A 21,622-nucleotide genomic window follows, 5' to 3' on the forward strand; every position below is an offset into this window, starting at 1 on the left:
GCTCACATCTGTGATCCCAGCACTTTGAGAGGCTGAGGCAGGTGGATCACCTGAAGTCAGGAGTTCAAGACCAGCCTGGCCAACATGGTGAAACCCCGTCTCTACTACAGGGGAATCTCTTGAACCCGGGAGGTGGAGGTTGCAGTGAGCTGAGATCACACCACTGCACTTCACCCTGGGTGACAGAGAGAGACTACATCTCAGACAAAAAAAGGAAAAAGGCGAAAAAAAAAAAAAACATATATATATTCTTACCATAAAGGAATGGAGGTTAAAACTGAAAACTTTCTGTACATTTTTTTGAAATAATTATCTTCGTTGGCCTCCCCACATATTTTAGTTACATTCACACACACACACACACACACACAACTTACTTCACATTGGTCAACTTAGAATTTTTTTTTAAAAAAGTAGTTCTTGCTACTGCTTTGGGTCTTTACTTATTTACTAAGGCTCCCAGATGATCTAAAACTTTCATTAAATAAAATCTGAATGGTTTTTGTCTGTGAATCTATCTTATACCAAGTTGATTCTCAGGTCCAGCTAGGGCTTAAAAGAGTAATTAGAAAGTTTTGCTTCCTCTACACATGTATTCTTTTATCTTTAGATTTAATAAAGGAGAAATAAAACAATAAAAAATAATTTAGATTTGCTTGATTTGTTCTTTCAATATTTACTTTGGCATAAATATTTGGCTAATGTACTTAACTTGGTATACCCAATAATACATAATGATCTTTCTTAGTACCAGTGAGATACATTATTTTTCTTAATATCTGATGCTACCTTCTTACATCATAACTTGAACTTAGGTGAAAAAAATGAAAGAAATATATTTATAAAGAAAATTGATGCATTAAAATATAAAAATATTCCTGGTAGCCAAGAAGTGACTTCTAACCTTTCAGTACTATAATATGTATGCATACATTTATACACATATTTGTTGTTTGTGTTGTTGTTTTGAAACAGAGTCTCACTCTGTCACCCCAGCTGCACTGCAGTGGCACAATCACAGCTCACTGTAGCCTCGACTTTCTAGGATCATGTATACCTGCCACCTCAACCTCCTGAGCAGCTAGAATTACAGGCAGGCACACACCACCACACCCGGCTAATTTTTTCTATTTTTTGTAGAGAAGGAATTTTGCTGTGTTGCCCAGGCTGGTCTCAAACTCCTGGGCTGAAGGGATCTGCCTGCCTAGGCCTCCCAAAATGCTGGGATTACTGGTGTGAGACACTGCACTCAGACTCTAAGTATAATTTTTAAAACACTTTAATCTCATGTAACATAATACAAAGATTCAAATAGGTAACTTTGGGAAAAAGTCAGAAATATTTCTAAACAATTACTTTCTAATAGGATTATAATTGTTTGTTGCTATCTATTTTGAACATTTTCAAATATAAAGAATTTAAGAGAAAAATGTAATGGGCTCCCATTTACTCATCAATGACACTAGCTTTATCTAATGACTTCCCTCCTGATTTACTTTACAATAAATCCCACACATAATTTCATTTTATCTATCTCTCTATACATCATAAGCATAGTTTTAATGTATTGTTTTAAAAGAAAAACTTTACAATTTTAAAAGTTAAAAAATGAAACAGGATGAATGTAGTTAAGATCGTTCAAAATCAAGTATTCCTTAAAGTTGTATTATGAATATTAATCAGAAAATTCATCTGTGAACACATTGGATTATTCATTACACTATAAGCAAATAAATATTTGCTAAATCAACAGATGTAATAGAATTTGAAAAGTATTTAAGGGAAAAAACATAAAAACAATAAAATAGCTTGAACCAGTGGTCTAGACTATTTACCCAATGGAATTTTTTGTTATATGTCATTTCATAATTAATCAAAATAGTATGTAATTCTAGATGGGGGCCACAAGATCAATTGAGTCATGAGTCAGAAGTCCAGGTGGAGTCACTCTGGAAAACATCTCAAAAAAACAATCTTAGATTCTACAATATTTATGTTATTTATAGAAGCAGTTGTAATAGTCACGCATCTTGTGACCTCTGGCCACATAACCCCTGAGCACTAAGCAACTACAGAAACTACACAGTTTTGTTTTGGGAATCACTATTATCATCCTTGTTTTAAGGTTAAACTATAAACTAAATTCCTCCCAAAGTTTGCTTGGCCTAGTATGCCCAGGAATGATCAAGGACAATTTGGAGGTCAGAAGCATGATGGAGTCAACTATGTCAGATTTATCTTACTGTCATAATTTGGCAAAGGAATTTTTTCCCCTTTTTAAAAAATGTATTCTTCTTATTATTATTATGTTGAGACAGTCTCACTCTGTTGCCCAGGCTGGAGTGCAGTGGCGTGACTTCGGCTCACTGCAGACTTCATCTCCCAGGTTCAAGTGATTCTCCTGCCTCAGCCTCCTGAGTAGCTGGGATTACAGGCATGCATCACCACACCCAGTTAATTTTTGTATTTTTAGTAGAGACAAGGTTTCACCACGTTGTCCAGACTGGTCTCGAGCTCCGGACCTCAAGTGATCCACCCTCCTCAGCCTCCCAAAGTGCTGGGATTACAGGCGTGCGCCACCGCGCCTAGCCTGCAAAGGCATTTTCAATAGCTACCCAGATACTTCCTTTGGCCTAGGAGATTTCTCTAGGCTGATAATTCAACATTCTGTGAATGTAGTAGCCTTAGGAAGACCATTCCAAAAGACAAAGGGTTGCAGCTGCTGAAAATACTATTGCTTACATTCTGTAAAGCATGATTTTTCATTTAGATCAATTAATTTTATGAATTTAGAAAACAGTCTCCTTTTGTCATGTACACATAATAAGGAGTCGGTTACTCATGTGATAACCTGTTGGCAGAACATAGCAAATAATTAAATGATGCAAGTTTTAGATCAGTAATATCAGATCTTCAAGTAGAAAGTTCATATTTTGCATGTTTTTATTTCTGGGCTTTCTATTCTTTTCCATTGATCAATACTTCTGTCTTTATGCCAATGTTGTGCTGTTTTAATTACTAAATCTTTGTTTTATATTTTGAAATCAGAAAGTATACTGCCTCATATTTTACTACTTTTCAAGATTGTTCTAGATATATGCTGTCTTCTTTGGTTCCATGTAAAATTTCTGTAAAAAAGAAAAAAGTCAATGGAATTTTGATAGAAATTGCATTGAATCTGTAGATGGCTTTGTGAAGTATGGTTATTTTAACAATATTAAGTCTTCCAATCCATGAACATAAAATGTCTTTCCATTCTTTGTGTAACTTCTATAATTTTTTTCATTAATGTTTTGCAGTTCAGTGTAAAAGTCTTTCACTTTTTAAGTTCATTCCCAAATATTTTATTCTTCTTAGTGCTATTATAAATAACATTGTTTTCTTATTTTTCTTTTAATTATGCTCTATTTTAATATATATAAGATCAGGTCATCTGTAAACAGGGACAATTTTATTTTCTCCTTTCTGATTTGGATGACTTCTATGTCTTTTTCCTAACTCACTGGTCAGAATGTCCAATACCGTGTTTAATAGAAGTGGAAAAGTGGACATCCTTGCCTTGTTCCTTGTCTTACTGAAAAAGCTGTCAGTTTTTAATAGTAAAAACTGAAAGATTTTTCACAAAGTATGATGAATGTTAAGTATGTTAAATATAATGTTAGTTATGAACTTTTCATATAAAGCCTTTATTATGTTGAGGTAATTTTCTCATATTACTACTTTTTTGGGAGTTTTTGTCAAATGCTTAATTTTAATAAGCATTAAAATTATTAATGCTTGTTAATAATTTTAAGTGCTTTTTCTACATCTATTGAGGCAATCATGTAATTTTTATCTTTCATTTTTTTTTCATGCTGTATATCACATTTATGCATTTGGTTATGTTGAACCACACTTGCATCTTAGGGATAAAACATGCCTGGACATTATGTAAGATCCTTTTAACGTGCAGATGAATTTGGTTGCTAGTACTTTGCTGGATTTTTGCGTCTATGTTCATCAGGATTATTGGCTTGTAATTTTATGTTCTTCTGGTGTCTTTGTCTGGTTTTGGTATCGGCGTGGTCCTGATCTCCTGAAATGAATTTGGGAATGCTTCTTTCTCTTCATGTTTTTGAAAAAAAAATTGAGAAGGTATGACACTGTTTATTTTTTAAATGTTTGACAGAACTCACCAGTAAAGCCATCTGATTTTAGATTTTTACTTCTTGATATGTTTTTCATTACTGATTCAATCTCCATACTCATTATAAGCCTCTTCAGACTTTCTATTTCTCCATGATTTAGCCTTGGTAGGTCGTTGAATTCTAGGAATTTGTTCATTTCTTCTAGATTTTCTAGTTTTTGTTGTTACATAATTATTCATATTTGTCTCTGAAGATCCTCTTTATTTCTGTGGCACTAACTGTAATGCCTCCTCTTTCATGTCTGATTTTATTGATTTGAATCTTCTCTCTTTTTAGTCTAGCTAAAGTTTTGTCAATTTTATTTCTTTTAAAAATTGACTCCTAATTTTGAGTTTTATTTTTTCTATTGTTTCTTTAGTCTCTATTTTATTTATTTATGCTCCCATCTTTATTATTTGATTCCTTCTGATAGCTTTGTATTTAGTTTGTTCTCTTTTTCTACTTCCTTGAGATATAAAATTAGGTTGTTTATTTGAAGTATTTGTTCATTTTAATATAGACATTTATGGTCAAAATTTTTATTCTTAGTACTGCTTTTGCTGCATCCCATAAGTTATAACATATTGAGTTTTATTGTTTCTCAAGATATCTTATGATTTCCCTTTTGATTTCTTCTTTGACCCAGAGATTGTTCAAATATATGTCATATAATTTCCACATATTTGTGAATTCTTCAGTTTTTCTTCTGCTGTTGGTTTTTAGTTTTATTCCATTGTGATTAAAAGATACTTGGTATGTTTCAACCTTCTTAAATTTGTTAAGACTTGTTTTGTAATTTAATATGTGATTTATCTTGGAGAATATATATTTTGCCATTGTTGGCTTTAATGTTTTGAATAGGTCTGCTAGGTGCCTGTGAACTATAATGTTATTCAAGTCTACTGTTTCTTAGGTAATCTTCTGTCTCTTTGTTCTACCTATTATTGAAAGTGAGATATTGAAGTCTACTACTATTGCTATGTTAAGTCAAGCCAGTCACAGAAGGAAAAATACTTTATTACCCCACTTATATAAGTTACCTAAAATAATCAAACTCATAGATGCAAAGAATAGAATGGTGGTTACCAGGCGCTGGAGGAGGGACAAAGGGGTATTTGCTAATCAATGAGTATAAAATTTCAATTACTGTAGCTAAGTTATACGAATCCTCTGTACAACATCGTGCCTATAGATAACTATATTGTACTGTACAATTAAAATTTGTTAAGAGGCCAAATCTCATGTTAATTGTTTTACACAATAAGATTAAAACACATACACACACACCAAAAAAAATATTGGCCATCTCTAGGTCACGTTGAATCTTCTCAGTTGCCAGGTTTTGTCCAACTTTGTGCTGGCCAAATTTGCAACATTACAATAACATTTTGTAGGTAATATGTTCCCTGTAATCATGACTATTTTTTATTAAGCACTTTTTATTGATACTCAGGGATATTATATTGCTTTTGATTCACCACTGTTAAATTACACTACATTTGGCCTAATCCTGCTTTTGTATTTTAATTGCCTGCATATCAAACTGTAACCTAACATAGTATGCAAACAAACTCCACACTAACTAAGGAGTACATTATTTGAACAACTACCTGGGCCTAAGCCAATCACAGCAACCAAACTTCTGCCAATCGCAGGCTCCCAACTTACGAGACCATGTCCATATAAGGAAAGGGCCCAGCTGTAATCAATCAAGCTGTTTTTGTGTGTTTCTTTCTTTTTCTATCTATAAATATGATCTGCTCACATTAGTGGGTCGTGCTCTCTGAACTTCGGCTGGTTCAAGTTTCTACCTAATTCATGAATCATTCTTGGCTCACGTAAACTCTGCTAAATGTATTTATCTAAAGTCTTATAACCATTTGGTGTGTCAGTATTTAGATCCAAAATAGACCTCCATCAACCCTAGGGGCATCAAGAGATCAAGCAAAGGTACCTTCCAAGGACCATTGTGTCCATTAATCTCTTTAAGCAATTAGGGTTATGGGTGACTTCTCTCTCATATTAGAGCTTCTCAAATTTGTGTATTAGACTCTCCAACTTTTTACGACTGAGTCTACTTAATTATCAGATCCAATCTGGATGCTTTCATCAATTATTACGTTTTTTAGTATTGTGCTGGACACATAGTTTTTAAATATGTCTATGTATGTCTGAATGTATGGTATTTATGTGTGATTTCAAAAATCTTATTACATTGTCAAATTACATTGTTAAAGAGGTTTATTTAATTGGCTTTAAAAATAGATACATTAATTGTTCTTTCAAAAAATGATTACCAATCCAAATTATTTTTAAGTTCACATGACTTAGGTGATCCTTGATAAATAAAAATATTGTTGGTGTAATACAAGCAGGCATGTCATCAGAGTTATCAGCATTAAGTATGATGCAGGCCAATAACTTGTATCTTTATTAGATGTTTAAAATAATAAACTGTAATTTCAAGTTAAGAACAAATGTGCAAGCTGAAGTATAATATCCATTATTTCATATATATCAAGCAACAAAACATGAAAAAAAATCTTGTTTTTACCTCTTTAGTTTCATTACTTTTGTGATGACTATATAAGATGCATATGCAGTAAAAATAGTTAGCAAGGAAATAACTTGGGTGCCTTGCTTTGTTTTGGGTTATGACATGTGTACTTCAAAATAGCTTTACAAATCTCTTTGGAAACGTACACCACTGGAGGTTTACCAAGTTAAATTAAATGATAGATATTCATTAAACATATAGATAATTTACAAATATAATACTAAAACATTAATTGCTGAACAGGTTTATGTTTCTGCACTTCTGCCATATTGTTTTTAATATGGTATAGAGAAACTAAATATATTTGAGATTGTTAATAAACATGAAAACTTACACTTTAAGGAAACACATAATTCCAGAAATTATAAAATTTCATTAGTCTACAAAATGCTGATTCACAGTTGCTAAGAATTAAGATTCTAATTAATATATGATAATTAAAACTAGAAATAAAAAAGGAAACAACTTAGATGAGAAATGGAAGACGTGATTTTGGTAAGTGAATCTTAAATCAAAGATGTGTTTTTTAAGGGAAAAATAGTAATTTTTATCCTAGAATAGAATGATTATTTCAAAATAAAAAAAGCAAAATTATAAGACAGATAACCAAAAGGATAAAAGAAGATTATGGAAGTTTATGAAAGATGAATATTGTAAAATAAACTTTATATGTGACCAACTTTAGAAGGTAATTTTTCATAAGTATTTCTAAAACTAAGATTAATATCAAAATACATTCATGTAAAACTAGAATTTGGTCCTCTCTGTTAACAGAAAGATTTTATTAGGGTATTGAACTGCTCTTAATAGGTAATTATGAAAGCTTTTCCTTTACCTTTTGAGAAACTGGCCTAAGAAACAAAGGTTTAGTATTTTACCAAGGTATCTTGCACTTCATATTGTCATTATTTAATTTGTTACTTCTTAAGAAAAACCAAGTCTTCTCTATTAAAAAGTTAATTTTTTTTTCCTACAACTATGTAACTGACTGTATTTTCCTTTGAATTATTTGGATTATCACTCTGGTTAAATACATAATTATTTTGTGAGAAAATATGTTTGCTTATGGAATATTCCTGGAGAAATCTCCAGTGATAGAGGTACTCATTTTACTGGACGAGTTGCAAAATAGTCAAGTGTTTCAAACACAATGGCAACCAGGAACCTAACTGAATAAATTAGATTGGCCGAAGGTATTATCAATTGATGGCAATCAGATCCAATCCCACTGGGAAACATTAATTGACCCCTTACAAACAGTCATTGGAAGGCCTATGCCCCTAATAATAGAACTTCATGTATCTCACATTCATGAATTCTGACATGACTCAATATTGCCAGGCTTTAAAGCATTTTGCCAAAGTATATTTTCACCAGTAAAAGCCCTTCATGACCCAACAACAGCCTAAGCATTTACAACCTAGAACCTGAAGATTGGTCCTTTTGGAAATTACACCACAAAAAGACTGCTTTCGAAGTTTGTTGGAGGAGACCATACCAAGATCTATCCACGTGGCAGTAAAACTTAAGGAGCTTAGATCCACATTTCTCAATCTAACAGAGCCCCTTCAGAATCTTGGGACTCTAAATCCACTGAAGACCTCAAGGTAAAACTAACAAGAGACGTTTTTCCTCAAAACCGGGTGACAGCCTAGTCAGCTTTCCTAAGATTACAGATCAAGACCGCTCTCCTCTGCCATCATAAAATCTCTTTCACCTTTCTTCTTTGCCTATGTTTCTTTTCCGTCTATGTATGACAAGATAATTAAGATTTCCTAATCAATAGCTTCCACAGGGAACTTAATTGAATGTTAGATATGTCATGATAAACTTAAATCCTTACATGCTACTAGAGATTGTTTGGCTTATCCTGTAACAAATTTTACTGATATTCTAAGTGGAATGTGTGTTTTTTTCTACAGGTTTACATTTTTAGTTTCAGGCATTCAGATGCAGTAGGAAAAACCTATAATGAGGGTTTTATAGTTAAATTATGCCAGAAATTAAAAAAGGAATCAAAAAAAGGATAATTGAAAGTTTATAGGCAAATATATCATCTTAATCCCTTAATCATTAGTAACCTCCAACCAGGCAATCATATAATAATGGAGCCTCAGATAAATATTACTAGTGCTTCCCTGCTCGTGACCCCTAATTCACAAGGCATCTCATAGAGGCCTCTCTGTTGTGCCCCACTAGGGTATACTTTATCTCTACAGGATTTAATGCTCAACATGTGGGCAACTTCATGTACCCATAAGTGGAAAATTAGAGGCCAATGTGGATTAGAGATTCTAATAGTACCATGGTCTCTCCAAACCAAATTGGAAACTGAACACGTCTTAATTTGCATTATGGCATAAAGAGGAACTTGCCAGCAGTCATAAATTCCTCCAAATGGGCATATTTTGGGAGAATGCTCCTTCTCTGGCTAAATGTAAATAAGGTTATGATTAAACATCTTTTTCAAACATTAGCTAATGTACTGACTCCACTGCAAAAGCTACCGTTGCCCAGCAAACTTCTCTTGCTAAAATTGTTTTAGATCAAACAATTGCTTTAACTTACCTGTTGGCTGAAGAGGGGGTGTATGCCATAGCTAACACCTCCTACTGTACTTGGATAAATATATCTGCTATGATTAAAACTCAACAAGATATCTGGCTAAAACAAGTAGATTCCTTTTATGGCTCGTTTTTGATGTGTTTTATTTTCATCAGTTTGGTTTATGGGAGCTCCTTCTAAAGAGTATACTTTAGTTTCCTAGTATTATTCACCTAATAGCTATCATAACAGTGTCCCTGGAATTTCATATATTCTCAAGAATCTTAAATGTTAATATGCAGCCATTCCTTATACATCAAATTGTCTATGGTTAGAAAATGAAACTGTGAAGAAAACGTAAATAAATATGCAGCTGACTTATCAAGAATTGTGAATTCCATACTGAGACGAAGAAGTCAATTATGATGGTAACAGAGTGCTATCAATGCCCAGGATTTTTGTCATCCTTTCAGTTTTGAAGGAGAACTGTTAAATTAAACTAAATTTAGTTTGAGGCTCCCTTGGTACTTTGCGTTCCTACATAACAAACTGCAACCTAAATTAGTATATAAACAAACTGCAACCTAACTTAAGAGTATATTTCTGTATATATATCTTGGGCCAAGGCAGACATCCAACTGATCAGACCATGTCCACATAAGGCAAATTCTGAGCTGTATTCCATCAAGCTGTTTCTGTAAGTCATTTTCTTGTTCTGTCTGCAAATACTGTCTGACCACATTGCTTGATGTAGTTTTGTGAAACTCTTTTGGTCCAGGGTGCTGTTTGATTTAGGACTCATTTTTGCTGGAATAAACTCGGCTAAATTTAATTTGTCTAAATTTTTTAAAACACCATATATAGCTCTTGGTTTCAGGTAATCCAGAAATTCCTAGTTTAACATATCCAAATAAAGATCATCTCAGTTGTAAGGAAAGGGTTTCCAATTAATTTATAGTAACATGCCAATTTTGTTGTTGTTGTTGTTATTTTGATAACCATACTAAATTTCGCTCAAGATTGTGTCTTAAAGATATAAAACTTTCAAAAGAAACAAAATGCAAGATTGCAGTAATGCTTTCCTCAATATCTGGGTAAAAAAATACATATGTCATGCCAAAATTTTTGGCCACGTTTATCTTAAAAATTAGGATTTTTAATTTAATTGAAAACTGTGTTACTTAAGAATTTCCCTACCGTTAACTTTGAAAATCAGTGATTGCTGGGGAGTAGGAGAATCAGATTTCCAGAGTTGCTACATTAAAACCTCTTCGACAAATAATGCTGGGCAAACTAGATATCCACACGCAAAAGAATGAAGTTGTACCTTTACATTGTACCTATAAAAGTAGCAACTAAAGAGAACAATAGTCCTAAACTTAAGAGCTAACATTATAAAACTCTTAGAAGAAAATATGGGGAAAAGCTTCACTGCATTGTTTTTGGCAATGTTTTCTTGGATGTGACACCAAAAACACACAGAAAGGCAGAAATAATAAATTGGATTTAAATTTAAAAATTTATGTGCATCAAAAGATGTTATCAATACAGTAAAAAACTATCCAAGAGAATGGCAGAATATATTTTGCATGTACCTGATGAGGGATTGATATCCAGGATGTATAAAGAACTCCTTCAACTAAATAATAAACAATCCAATTTAAAAAGATGGGTAAAGAACTTGAATAAACATTTCTCCAAAGAAGATATACAAATGGCCAATAAGCGCAGAGAAAGATGTCCAACATATTAGTTATTAGGGATACACAGATGAATATTATAATATTACTTTATACCTACAACAGTGGTTATTTAAAAAAAGAATATAATAAGTGGTAGCAAAGATGTAGGGAATTGAAAACCTCATGTATTGCTAGTGGGAATGTGAAATATTGCAGCCTCTGTGGAAAGTAGTTCAGCAGTTCCTCAAAAATTAATTTAAATGAACCATCAATTCTACTCATAGGTATATATGTAAAATAATTGAACACAGGGACTCAAAATCATACTTGTATATCAATGTCCGTAGAAGCATTATTCACAATAGCCAAAGGTGGAAATAATCCAAATATTCATCAATAGATGAATGGATAAATAGATGTGCTATGTACATACATTGGAATATTACCCACAATAACAGAAATACATTTCTGATACATGCTACAATGTAAATAAACCTTGAAACATTATGTTAATTAGAACAAGGCAGTCACAAAATGACAAATATTGTATGACTCTATTTATCTGAGGTATCTAGAATAGGCAAATTCAAAGACACAGAAAACAAAATATAGCTTACCAGGGCTGGGAAGAGGAAAGCACAGAGTGTCACTGCCTAATGGTTTACGGAGTTTCTGTGTCAGATGATAAGACGGTTTTGGAAATTGATAGTGGTTATGGTTACTCAGCATTGTGACTGTTCTTAGTAACAGTGAATTACACACTTAAAATATTTAAAATAACATTGTTATATTACTTATACTATACCCCAGTGAAAACTAATAAGAGTTTATATTTAGCATGTGATGATGTAGTATAGATTTTATGAGGCAAATGATTACTTTTCAAAGGTAGTACTTAACAACATGATGAAGCAAGTCTCAGAGTCCTATGCCACGATAATAATTATATCATTTACTTAGCATAATGTTTTCTTGGATGTGACACCAAAAACACACAGAAAAGCAAAAATCATAAATTGGATTTAAATTTTAAAATTTATGTGCATCAAAGGATGTTATCAATACAGTAAAAAACTACCCTAGAGAATGGCAGAATATATTTAGCATATATCTGATGAAGGATTGATATCCAGGACGTATAAAGAACTCCTTCAACTAAACTACAAACAACTCAGTTTAAAAAGATGGGCAAATAACTTGAATAAACATTTCTCCAAAGAAGATATACAAATGGCCAATAAGCAAATAAAAAGATGCCCAACATATTAGTTATTAGGGATACACAGATCAATATTATAATATTACCTTATACCTACAACAGTGGTTATTTAAAAAAAAGAGAGTATAATAAGTGTTAGCAAAGATGTAGGGAATTGAAAACCTTGTGTATTGCTAGTGGGAAGGGGAATATTGCAGCCTCCATGGAAAACAGTTAGGCAGTTCCTCAAAAATTAAATTAAATGATTACCTTTTAAAGGTAGTACTTAAGAACATGATAAAGCCTCAGAGTCCTATGCCACAGTAATAATTATACTCAAAGATTTCACGTTATTTAAGTATATTTGATAATAACTGGTAATATGATGTATGCTAAAATAGTGAAAAAATTCCACATAAAATATTATTTTTGAGCCAGTTCACATAAGTACCTTGGGAATATGAACCTAAAATATATATATTTGCCTTACAATTAATGTAAGAAAAGTAAAAGATGATATCCAGCAGAGATTTCTCAAATGATCCAAGAGTATTAGTAGTGTAATCTTCACATAGATATAAAAATAAATTCTGAAAATTGATGTTACTCAAACATAATTATTTCCTGCCTTACAGTTGAGCTTATATTTTTAAAATTCCTAGAAAATTATAATTTTAAGCATGAGTGGCTTGATTTTTTCTCATTATATTTTTTCAGTGTGATATATTCACAAGATAATCAGCTCATATAAAGAAATGTCTTTTTAATAATACTTTTCACCACTTCAATTCTCCACTATAAAGTCTATTGTCACTAAAATGAATTATTCTAAATTTTACTTTTTAAAATATGTTCGAGGGATGAATATTACCTATCAGGCATACAATACAAATCTATGATAATACAAACCTGGAAATCTTAATGACTACAGAATTTACTTACTATACCAGAAGAGTTTTTATGTCTTTCTCTATATGTCACCTTAAGCTTACAAATGTAGAATAAATAGTAATAGACTTTAACTTTAACAATCAAATGAATATCACTTGATTTTAATTTTATACAGTCACAAAGTTTCTTGGCTTTTTAATTTTCTTTAAAGAAAAGCTTTATAAAATTTGATATTGAGTTTTCTGGTATAGAATCATCTAGATAGATAGATAGATAGATAGATAGACAGACAGATAGATAGAGTTATCTAAGTTATTTAAGTATATTTGATAATAGCTGGTGATATTATGTATGTTAAAATAGTGAAAAATTCCACAGAAAATATTATGTTTGAGCCAGTTTACATAAGTACCTTGGGAATATGAACCTAAAAATATATACATGTATTTTTGTTGTTGCTGTTTTTTTTTTTTTTTTTTTTTTTTTTTTTTTTTTTTTTTTTTTTGACGGAGTCTAGCTCTATTGCCAGGCTGGAGTGCAGTGGAGCGACCTGGGCTCACTGCCAACTCCCCATCCCAGGTTCAAGCGATTCTCCTGCCTCAGTCACCCAAGTACAGGTGCCCGCTACCACACCCGGCTAATTTTTGTATTTTTAGCAGAAACGGGGTTTCACCATGTTAGCCAGGATGGTCTCTATCTCCTGACCTCGTGATCCGCCCGCCTCGGCCTCCCAAAGTACTGGGATTACAGGCGTGAACCACCGCACCTGGCCAGAATCTTAGATATTTTTAAATTAGTAAATGATTGGTTTTTCAACTGTGGCAGGCAAAATTTTAGAAAGGCACCCCAACAATGTCCTGACTTTGTCCTCAGATCCTACAAATAAGAAATTGACCTTAGGACGGGCACAGTGGCTCAGGTCTGTAATCCCAACAATTTGGGAGGTTAAGGCAGGAGGATCATTTCTGCTCAGGAGTTTGAGACAAGCCTGGACAGCATAGTGAGACCTCTCTCTGGAAAAACTAAAAAACTTAGCTGGCCATAGTGGTGCATGCTTGTTGTCCTAGCTACTTGGGAGGTAGAGGCAGGAGGACCACTTTTGCCCAGGCGGTCGAGGCTGCAGTGAGCTGTGATTGTGGCACTGCATTCCAGCCTGAGTGACAATATGAGACCTTGTCTCACACACACACACACACACACACACACACACACACACACACAGAGGACATAATGTATGAGGAACTGATTTAATTACATGAATCATTTTAAAAATAGAGAGCCTTCTCCAACTGATGGCAAACAGGGAACTCTGAGAAATGCCAAATTGTGGTAAAGACTTAATATACAATTCCTGTATATCATCTGATCATTTGTTTTACTGTGTAGCTTATTTAAAAATTAAGTATGAGTTAGTTAGATTGTCTCATCTGTCTAAGCCAATTCCTGATTTCAAGATGGAGGAGGCCACATGAGAAGAAGGCTGTGGCCTCTAGGAACAGTGAGTGGCCTGTACCTGACAGCCAGCAAGGCTACAGAGATTCCAGACTTACCACTGTGAAGGGTGGCAGAATATACCACTCCGTAATATAGATTACTTTGAGCTATAGATATCATGCCATTGCATTCCAGCCTGGGCGACAGAGCAAGATTCTGTCAGAAAACCAAACACCGCATGTTCTCACTCATAAGTGGGAACTGAACAATGAGATCACTTGGACACGGGAAGGGGAACATCACACACTGGAGCCTATTATGGGGAGGGGGGAGGGGGGAGGGATGGCATTGGGAGTTATACCTGATGTAAATGACGAGTTGATGGGTGCTGATGAGTTGATGGGTGCAGCACACCAACATGACACATGTATACATATGTAAAATACCTGCACGTTGTGCACATGTACCCCAGAACTTAAAGCATAATAATAAAAAAAAAATAGAGAAATAAACAAACAAACAAACAAACAAAAAACAGAAAAAAAACTCCCAGTGAAGATGCCCTCCTTGCCTATACTAGGAGAAAAGAAACATAACTAAGAGTCATAACCAAGAGAATTCTGCACAAGCAGATCATGTAAAGATAATTCTTGTTTGTCTTTTTATCTCCCCACACCATTTAATTTTCCACAATTGCCTGTCTTTGTTTAGCCTAATATAAAAACATTTAGGTTTTGCTACTTCTTTGGGTCCTCATTTCTTTATCAGGGCTCCTATGTCACATAAAACTTATATAAATATGTACATTTTTCTCCTGTTAATCTGTTTTATGTCCACTTAATTCTCAAGCCTAGCCCAAAATCTAAAAGAATAGAGATAAAATTTTGCCTCCTGTACAGCTGTCAAAATTAGATTTTGCTAACCATATGACTTAGCTTAAAGTGGATTCTTTCAGTTTCCAGACAAGTGCCTATTTCTAGGTTAGGTATTGTGAGATATTGTCCAAACCAGCCAAACCCACCTGAACATCTGACCTATAGACCTGTGAGATAATAAATAAATGTTTACTAAGCTAAAAAGTTTATGTTAATGCATTATGCAGCAATAGAAAATTTATACACATGCTTTCAAAAACTGTACATAACTTTGCTTTTGTGATTATTAAACTTCTAGTTCATTCAAGGGGCAAAAGTCATATGCCTCTTCAGTTCTAGGAAATAAGGTAAACAAGATTGTCCTATGAAATCAAAATTGCGAATTAAAGAGAAAGATGCCCAATTTGCTTTAAATCAGCGGATTACAAATTTTAGATGTGATGCCAATTTAACAAAACTATGAAATCCTTTTTTCAGAGAAGAAAATAAACTTGCACTTATAGGCACAATACTTTTTGTGGAATATCAAGATTGACTATAAGACACTCTCTAACAGGACAACTCCAGTACCCATAGAGCATAAACACAAAATAGTTTAACATATCAACCTAATCAGAAAAAAAATCTAAATCATTTAGAATAAGAGATAAATTTCACACACATTTTGAAGTATCACAGGCACAATGGAAGGCAATGCGAACTAAGTCACTGTCCCGAAGCAGTTCCCTGACACCCCAAGTAAGAATCTGGCAAACTTTGCTATATTATCTACAACTTTTAGAGCCTGTTGGATTCTTACTTTGATTTGTTAAACTATGTGTCTCTTTTATCTGAGCATAAACTCAGCCTCTGATTACTTGTTCTACTGGGTAACTTATTTTAAAATTAAGTATGAGGTAGTCTGATTGTCTCACCTATCTAATATCCTGAGAGTAATACCTCATATCATATTCTTTAAATTTTATTCTAAATCTTTCTTAGCTTGACTGACATAAATTAATATTACCCAGCTGAAACAGCTTTGGGATGGTGATGAGACTGAGTTTCTTGTCCTGCAAGCCAAATGTCAGTCTGGACAATGATTAATTCATTAAGATACAAGTATGCGTGGCCAGAGGTCTCCTCCAGATGACACCCTCACTTCCTTTTGTGTGTCTTAATTGAACTTGTCCACATTTAAAAAATAATTTCATAGGCTTAGTATTAACAATCTTTTTTAAAAAAATAATGTAGGAGTCAAATTAAATTTCGTTATAGCACATTGTTCATAGCTGAGGTTAAAAAGGCCAGTAACAAATTAGTGCTTAGAATGGTCAACATTCAGGGTACTAATTAAAAAGGTGGACTTCATTTACAACTTTTTGTTAAAGCAACTTATGTTATTTCCTTTGACACCACTGGAAACCTTTCAATTAACTACCAACTGCAGGCACTGAGAACTCATTGGAAAATTAATGAAAACTATTTTTCTGTTTTTTATTGTGCTTCCTTCATTCTTTTCTTTCCTAAAAAGTGTATAATCATAAAAAGTAAGATGTAACTCAAATGTTTGAATAAATTATTTCAAGTGTTAATACCTAAAACTTTAAGGGCTTTGAGATATATACTTTGTAGTTCACGTTTTTTTCAGATAGAACTCCAGTTGAATTTGTACTATTTTGCATTGTTAATAATATGGCATTATTTCATTAGTTATCTTTAATTGTCGGTGCAAGATAGGGTTATAAAATATTCCACTAAGGTAACGTAATTTTCCGTCATCACTAGTGTGTTGCTTCTAAGAGTAAACATAACAGTAATTGTTTTCTATGATCTTATATTTTTAAAATGTTGTCCTTTTTATTCCGATATTTTTACTGTGAAATTTTCTGAGTCTATTTCCTCTTTTATTTTCTTCATGATATATTTGAAGTGCAGAATTTTAAATTTTGATGATGTCTAAATCTTTTTATTTATTTATTTATTTATTTATTTAGTCTTTTATGTTTTTTATTTTTTTATCCTGTCCTAAAAATGCTTTGCCTAACTCATGGTCACAATTATGTTTTCTTTTCTTTTTTTTTCCTCCCTGAACTTTAATAGTTTTAGCTTTTGTGTTTAGGCATATAATATATTTTTTAATTACATATAACGTAATTTCTATATTTCCATTTTCCTCTCATGTATTAATGTTATATTCATAACTAGAAATGAAAAGCAACTATTTGTATTTGTGTAAAAAATTATGTACAAATAATTATTTATATGTTACTAAGTCAAAATGGTTTCATAATGGTTGAAAACATCAAAACTTCCTTAAACGTATTTAGCAGCACCTTCCTTTCCTTTGAAAATCCTTTGAACAATAATAAATTTAAATCCTAGTGGAGTTATTTTTTAAATTGTGGGAGAAATTTTTTTGCAGATAAAGGAACAGTGCAATATCTTTCTAGTAAGCTTGCTTCAAAGTCCTCCAAATTTAAGAGGTTTATCAGGGAAGTGCCTAACAGCTATTACTATTATCAAAGTAATCAGTCCATTTACTAATGTTCTGAGGATGAAATAACTGTTGAATTTTAATGATAACATCAAGCTAAATTCCAGCAAAAGACATACAAGTTTGGGAGCATTTTATTTTATTTTGATATGAAGAACTTCCTACTCTGTTGATCTTGTATCTCTTTAAGGAAACAATTAACAAGGTATACAATTTCCACATCAATCTTAATATTCCTAGATTATTTCAAATACATAAAATATGACATTTCTGAGAGAAAAATGCCTAGATTTTATCTGTTTATTGATATCCTCCCCCTCCCTCAAATTATGCTATATGTATGAATATTTTTTCTCATTACTCCAGTGTAACTATACACTTGTATTTTCTTCCATTTTTTAGAAATCACTAGATCTACTCCTTGGATAATAAAGCAATGCAAATTGCAGAAATTAGAGTTGAAATCAAATGGTTGAAATGAACCCTGCTTTGATCACTTTTTGGCTAAATTGGAGAATTCATTAAGTGTTTAGATATCAGTTAATGTGTAGGAATAAACAAAAGTCTTTTAGGTTTGTGGAGTGGCTTAGACATACAATGTTTAAATCTGTGTATAATGCTAGCCACAAAATCTGTAATCAGAAAATATGTTTCCTTTTTCTTCTTTACTGATAACAAAAGGAATGAAGGAATTGTAGGTATTTAGAGATATCAGTGTCTTCAGATCATGTGATACGATGGAAAGAAAGAAAATCAATATAATTTGAGTGTGAGGGATATAGTAATTGTTTTCACCTATTTTGTATTCTCATGATAGCTTACTGGGTGCAACCAACTAAATGTTTTTGTTTCCTCACAAACGTTAATCCTCATTGTGATGATATTAGAAAGTGGGACTTTTAAGAGGTAACTAGGTAATAAAGGTGAAGCCTTCATAAGTGAAATTAGTGCCATTATAAGAAGGACCACAAAAAACTCTCTTATTCTCTTTCTGCCATGTGAGGGTGCCAAAGGAAGATAGTAGTCTCTAAGATGGAAGAAAAATCTTACCAGAATTGACCATGCTGGCACCCTGGTCTTGAATTTTCAGCCTCCAGAACTATGGTAAATATTATGTTAGTGAAAAAGTAATTGTGGTTTTGCCATTTTAATGGCCAATGTAATAAGCTTCTGTTGTTTATAAACAACCTAATAAGTCTCTGTTGTTTATAAACCACTCAGTCTATCGTAATTTGTTATAACAGCCCAAACTGACTAAGGCATTGAGTGAGTTTTATTGTTAATAGTTTTATAAAATAAAGATAAAGATTCCAATTGGAAATGTAGACTTGTCTGATCTGCACCATGAGGTTAACAGATGAAAGAGTGGAAACTAAAATTCAGAGATGGTTATAGATTCTACCACTTTCCCATCAAAACATGTTGTTCTCAAGTTTGTGTAGAGCAACAGTTGTTGAAGTATAAGACTTGCAGCATTGTTCTATATACCTAGAAACAGTACTGTTTATATTTAGATATAAATTGTACTTTAGACAATTTAGTAAAAGATAGTAAACAATAGACCTGTTTCCCTACATATAAATTAATAATACATTACATTAATATAACACTATATATATATATATTTTATTAACTGATATCTAGGTAATGGCTAGTATTTTCTTTAGCAATTAAAAAATGAGTTCTGATTTTCTTTTCTTGGAAATTTAAATATATTACATTAAGACATTAAGATATTTCTTTTAAACTAGGGTTACTTCAAAAATTGGTTTATCAATGTATTAGTGATAATTATAATTTTTTAATATTATAAAAATAAGAGGTTTTTTAATGAATGAAAGCTAGAATAAAATTGAACTTAGATTCAAAGGACAAATCATCTTGTAATTACTAAATTCTGAATATTATATCTATTATATATGCTCAGTACTACTTTTGTACTTTCAAAATATTTATTAAGGGAATTCAAATTGCTTTTAATGGCTTTCCTTTAATAATACCTTTATTTCCTTGAATAATACCTTTATTCAAGGCTCACCATAAGCAAAATTAGATAAAAGTCTAATTGAATCATAAGAATGTTTTCATTTCCAACTGAATCTTTCCTTCCCTCTTTCCCTCCTTCTCTCTTTTCTTTGTTCTCCACACCCACTCTCCCCACCAAAAGGCATATTCTAACTCAAACACTATAACTAAATAGAAGTAAATTTTCATGACATTTGTAAGAGCCATAAAGGAGTGTCACCTCCAGTCTGTAGCATACAATGTACCTAATAGACACAAGTAGTGATCATATGTTTTAAACTGAAAAAATAACTTAAAATTTGGCAAAGTTTGAGAACATGATTTGTAGGTAGATACAGTAGAGTTAGTTTTAGATCCCAACATTACAAAATATTCGTGTCTTTCAGTGATTTATGGTGACAATGTGACAGCATTCATAAAATAAGGATAAAAATAAATCCCTTGTTTGGTTGCTGTATAGACTAAGAAATAATATTTTCTGCCTAATACAGAGTATGGCAAATGACAACTGTCAAACCCATGTTTAGATAAAGGTTAAAATGAACTATACTCATTTTCTTTTGCCACTAGGGATGGACAAGATACTTAGTTTTTGTCAATGGGATTTAAAGGAGAAGATTTGTGCTATTATTAAAATCTTCCTGGGGTGGGTGCCCAAGATGGCTAAATAGGAAGAGTTCCAGCCTCCAGCTCCCAGCGTGAGCGACACAGAAGACGGGTGATTTCTGCATTTTCAACTGAGGTACGGGGTTCATCTCACTAGGGTGTGTCGGACTGTTGGTGCTGGTCAGTGGGTGCAGCCCAACCAGCGAGAGCTGAAGCAGGGCGAAGCATCACCTCATGTGGGAAGTGCAAGGGGGAAGGGAATTCCTTTTCCTAGCCAAGGGAAACTGAGACATAGAACACCTGGAAAATAGAGTAACTCCCATCCTAATGCTGCACTTTACCAAGGGTCTTAGCAAACAGCACACCAGGAGATTATATCCTATGCCTGGCCCAGAAGGTCCTATGTCCACAGAGCCTCCCTCATTGCTAGCACAACAGTATGAGATCTAACTGCAAGGTGGCAGTGAGGCTAGGAGAGGGGTGCCTGCCATTGCTGAGGCTTAAGTAGGTAAACAAAGCCACTGGGAATCTCGAACTGGGTGGAGCCCACCACAGCTGAATGAGGCCTACCTGCCTCTGTAGACTCCACCTCTGGGGACAAGGCATAGCTAAACAAAAAGCAGCAGAAACCTCTGCAGATGTAAATGTCCCTGTATGACAGCTTTGAAGAGAGCAGTGGTTCTCCCAGCACGGAGGTTGAGATCTGAGAACGGACAGACTGCCTGCTCAAGTGGGTCCCTGAAGCCTAAGAAGCCTAACTGCGAGACATCCCCCACTAGATGCAGACTGACACCTCACACCTCACACAGCTGGGTACACCTCTGAAGCTTCCAGAGCAAGAATCAGACAGCAACACTCACTGTTCAGCAATATTCTAACTTCTGCAGCCTCTGCTGCTGATACCCAGGCAAACAGCATCTGGAGTGGACCTCAAGCAAACTCCAACAGACCTACAGCTAAGGGTCCTGATTGTTAGAAGGAAAATTAACAAACAGAAAGGACACACACACAAAAACCCCATCAATACGTCACCATCATCAAAGACCAAAGGCAGATAAAACCACAAAGATGGGGAAAAAGCAGTGCGGAAAAGCTGGAAATTCAAAAAATCAGAGCACATCTTCCCCTCCAAAGGAATACAGCTCATTGACAGCAACGGAACAAAGCT

General features: G+C 33.4%; 1 long non-coding RNA gene across 1 annotated transcript in view; it reads right to left on the reverse strand.

The window, feature by feature from the left end:
- LOC135969508 (uncharacterized) overlaps positions 1 to 21,622 on the reverse strand; it is an 84,265-nt gene that overhangs the window by 14,591 nt on the left and 48,052 nt on the right. The gene's annotated exons all lie outside the window — the stretch shown is intronic.

The sequence above is a fragment of the Macaca fascicularis genome, chromosome 2, assembly GCF_037993035.2.
Source record: "Macaca fascicularis isolate 582-1 chromosome 2, T2T-MFA8v1.1".
NCBI lineage: Eukaryota > Metazoa > Chordata > Mammalia > Primates > Cercopithecidae > Macaca > Macaca fascicularis.